We start from the raw sequence: 4,607 nt of genomic DNA, 5'->3' as shown, positions 1-4,607 counted from the left end.
AGCGGTTAGAGTAAATGTTGATAAGACTACAAAAGTTCCTTTATGGGACTTTTTGCTTCCTCTTCCTCCCCCAAATTCTGCAAAAAAAAAAAAAAAAATGAAGTTACTTGTAACTAGTCTGAATAGCAGCAGCACCCAAGGAGCACATACTTAGTTCATGTTAAAAAGCAGACCTGTGTGCTGTGTGTTTTACACCACAGGCAAAAGAAATGATCACTCTAGTTTTTAACTCCTTCATTAGAGTCTCAAAAAATAAAAGCGTCCTATCAAGTTCGTGAAGATCCGGTGTTATTGGTATACATTTGTAGGTGGGTCACTTTCTGTGCTGTGTTTGCTTTGAAGGGATCTTCCAATGCATTTCCAGTATTCCTTTCTTACAATGTCCTTTTCTTTAGCTAGGATTTCACATAACTCTAATGCTTTATTAAGAATGTCCTCCTTGTTGTCACATTGGTTTTCTAGCATGTCTTCTTAGATATCCACGAGAAATGCAATTAGGTAGGGGGAGCTGTGACTTGGTTGTAAGTCAAGTAGTTGATTTAACAGATTGGGGTATTTGGAAAGACCACGATCCTGCAAAATCCTTTTCAAATAATTCCACACACTTTCATTATGTGGGACTAGGTTGATCATTTCCAAAGTGTACTGGACTTCTCTCTCCAATATAGCATGATCATTGTAGCCCACAGTGTTAAAAATTACAAAATATCTTTGGTTGCAGACAGAGTTATTTCTCACGTGCTCTTTGAGAAGTTGGTCTGCATACGGCAGCTCATTATCCGAAAGTTTAAATTCCTGAATAACCCACTGTCTGGTGTTGCCAGGCGTGGTAATTCTTTGCATCCTGAGTAAGAATATCAGCAATAAATTCAAGCTCCTGTGATGGGTCTCTCAGCCATTCCACCAGCACTCACCTATAATTCCAAACTTGACAGTTTTGGGGCTGCTTCTCAATTACTGCCAAGATGTAGTTCATTTCCTCATGTAGTTCCTTCTGGAGTGACTTTAAGAGAACTCTCCAGAAATACCACACTGTGTAATTGGCTGAATTTAACTCAGTAGCATCTCTGGTTAATTTAAAAGCCCATTCCCTTCTCTCGTCGTGCTGCAGGACAGCCCGGAAATAATCATAGATGCCCTGAAATTTCTCACTATAAATGATCTGGACCACTGGATTAGGGCCATCATTCTACGGCACTGGATCTGTATCAGCCCATTCTGCCCTGTCCCTGTACAGGACATAGGTGGGTGAGTCCAGATTCAGAAACCCATCGTCCATAGTGGGCGCCACCGCCTTTTCCTGCATCGGCTGGGAGGCGGAGGATGTGGCTGGGCGGCGGCAGCTCCGGCTGACCCGGCTCCCCGCCCTGCGCGGCCTCCTTGACCCCGTGGGCAGACGCCATCTCTGCTCTGCCCGGAGCGGAATCCAGGTCAGTTTTGATGGATTAATTTTCTCTTAATATTATATTCTTCCTTCTCCCCAGTCCTGGTAATATTTGACTTAATGCCAGATGTTGTGAAATTGCAATTTTACCTAATTTACACTTTCCTGTAAGAAAGCTTTTTAAAATTTATTTTCTATTGATGTATGATGTAATATTCGTTTCAGGTTAACTATATACTGATTCAACCTTTACATGCATTGTAAAATGATCACTGCAGTAAGTCTAGTAACTCTCGTCCCATAAAAAGTTACTGTAATAGTGTGGACCAAATTCCTTATGCTATATAATACATCACCAGGGGTTACTTATTTTATAACTGGGAGTTTGTATCTCTTAATCCTTTTCATTTATTTTGCCTAACACCCCACCACCTCCATTTTGGCAACTACCCTTTTGTTCTCTGTATTTATGACTCTTTTTATTTTGTTTTTTTAGGTTACATGTATAAATGGAATCCTATATTTATCTTTCTCTGTCTCACAATTTCATTTAGCATAATACTCTTTAGATCCATCCATGTTGTCCTAAATGGCAAGATTTCATTTTTTAATGATTGAATAATATTCTCTTGTGTATGCCACTTCATTTTTATCTATTTATCAATTAACGAGCACTTAGGTTGCTCCCATATCTTGGCTATTGTAGATAATGCTGCAGTAAACATTGATGTGACTGTATCTTTTAGAATTACTGGTTGTGTTTTCTTCGGGTAGATAACCAGAAGTGAAATTGTTGAATGATACAATAGTTCTATTTTCAATTTTGGGGGAAATCTTTATGCTTTTTCCCATAGTGGTTGTACCAATTTACAATTCCAACAAATGTCTGAAGTTTTCCTTTTTTTCACATACTCAGCAAGATTTGTTGTTTATTGTCTTTTTGATGATAGCCATTCTGACAGATGGGAGGTGGTTTCTTATTGTGGTTTTTAGTTGCATTTCTCTGATGAACAGCAATATTGAGCATTTTTTCATGTACCTATTAGCAATCTGCATGTCTTCTTTGGAAAAATGTCTATTTGGGTCCACTGCACATCTTTTACTTGGATGTTGAGTTGTGTGAGTTTTTTCTCAATCTTGGATAGTAACTCCATATCAGACATATTATTTGCAAATATCTTCTACCGTTTAGTAGGTTTCCTTTTCATTTTGTTGATGGTTTCCTTCTCTATGCAGATGCTTTTTAGTTTAATAGAGGAAAAGAATAGAATGGGAAAGACTAGAGATCTCTTCAAGAAAATTAGAGATACCAAGGGAACATTTCATGTAAAGATGGACACAATAAAGGACAGAAATGGTATGGACCTAACAGAAGCAGAAGATATTGAGAAGAGGTAGCAAGAATACAAAAAAGATCTTCATGACCCAGATAACCAGGATGGTGTGATCACTCACATAGAGCAGGAAATCTTGGAATGCTAAGTCAAGTGGGCCTTAGGAAGCATCACTACGAACAGAGCTAGTGGAGGTGATGGAATTGCAGGTGAGCTATTTCAAATTCTAAAAGATGATGCTGTGAAAGTGCTGCACTCAATATGCCAGCAAATTTGGAAAACTGAGCAGTGGCCACAGGACTGGAAAAGGTCAGTTTTCATTCCAATCCCAAAGAAAGGCAATGCCAAAGAATGTTCAAACTACCACAGAATTACACTCTTCTCACACACTAACAAAGTAATGCTCAAAATTCTCCAAGCCCTGCTTCAACAGTGCATGAACCATGAACTTCCAGATGTTCAAGCTGGATTTAGAAAAGGCAGAGGAACCAGAGATCAAATTGCCAACATCCACTGGATCATCAAAAAAGCAAAAGAGTTCCAGAAAAACATCTACTTCTGCTTTATTGACTATGCCAAAGCCTTTGACTGTGTTGATTACAGCAAACTATGAAAAATTCTGAAAGAGATGGGAATACCAGACTACCTGACCTGCCTCCTGAGAAATCCATATGCAGATCAGGAAGCAACAGTTAGAACTGGACATGGAACAACAGACTGGTTCCAAATCAGGAAAGGAGTATGTCAAAGCTGTATATTCTCACCCTGCTTACTTAACTTATATGCAGAGTACATCATGTAAAATGCCAAGTTGGATGAAGCACAGCTGGAATCATGATTGCTGGAAGAAATATGAATAACCTCAGATATGCAGATGACACCACCCTTATGGCAGAAAGCGAAGAAGAACTAAAGAGCCTCTTGATGAAAGTGAAAGAGGAGAGTGAAAAAGATGGCTTAAAACTCAACATTCAGAAAACTAAGATCATGGCATCTGGTCCCATCACTTCCTGGCAAATAGATGGAGAAATAATGGAAACTGAGGGACTATTTTTTTGAGCTCCAAAATCACTGCAGATGGTGACTTCAGCCATGAAATTAAAAGATGCTTACTCCTTGAAAGAAAAGCTATGGCCGACCTAGACAGCATATTAAAAAGCAGAGACATTAATTTGCCAACAGAGGTCCATCTAGTCAAAGCTATGGTTTTTCCAGTAATCATATATGGATGTGAGAGTTGTACTATAAAGAAAGCTGAGCACTGAAAAATTGATGCTTTTGAAATGTGGTGTTGGAGAAGATTCTTGAGAGTCCCTTGGACTGCAAGGAGATCCAGCCAGTCCATTCTAAAGGAAATAGTCCTGAATATTCATTGGAAGTACTGATGTTGAAGCTGAAACTCCAATGCTTCGGCCACCTGATGCGAAGAGCTGACTCATTTGAAAAGACCCTGATACTGGGAAAGAATGAAGGCAGGAGGAGGAGATGTCAGAGGATGAGATGGTTGGATGGCATCACCAAATGGATGGACATGAGTTTGAGTAAACTCTGGGAGTTGGTGATGGACAGGAAAGCCTGGAGTGCCGTAGTCCATGGGGTCGCAAAGAATCAGACATGGCTGAGCGACTGAACTGAGTCCCATTTGGGTTTTTTGTTTTTGTTTATTTTTCTTTTTTTTCCTCCTTGACTTAAGAGACAGGTCCTAAAAATATTGTTAAGACTGATGTTAAAGAATATACTGTTTCCTTCTAGGAGTTTTATGGTTTCAGGTCTTGTGTTTAAGTTTTTGGTCCATTTTTTGGTTTTGTATATGGTATGAGAAAGTGATCGAGTTTCATCCTTTTGCATGTAGCTGTTCATTTTTTCCAACAGCATTCATTGAAGATGCT

General features: G+C 39.2%; 1 pseudogene; it reads right to left on the bottom strand.

Moving 5' to 3' along the window:
* Positions 1 to 288: 288 nt before the first annotated feature.
* LOC102265405 (protein farnesyltransferase/geranylgeranyltransferase type-1 subunit alpha pseudogene) lies at positions 289 to 1,403 on the bottom strand (annotated as a pseudogene).
* Between the last annotated feature and the right edge of the window lie 3,204 nt (positions 1,404 to 4,607).

This window comes from Bos mutus, chromosome X (genome assembly GCF_027580195.1).
Source record: "Bos mutus isolate GX-2022 chromosome X, NWIPB_WYAK_1.1, whole genome shotgun sequence".
In the NCBI taxonomy this organism is placed as follows: domain Eukaryota; kingdom Metazoa; phylum Chordata; class Mammalia; order Artiodactyla; family Bovidae; genus Bos; species Bos mutus.
This window is presented reverse-complemented; position numbering and strand designations above follow the sequence as displayed.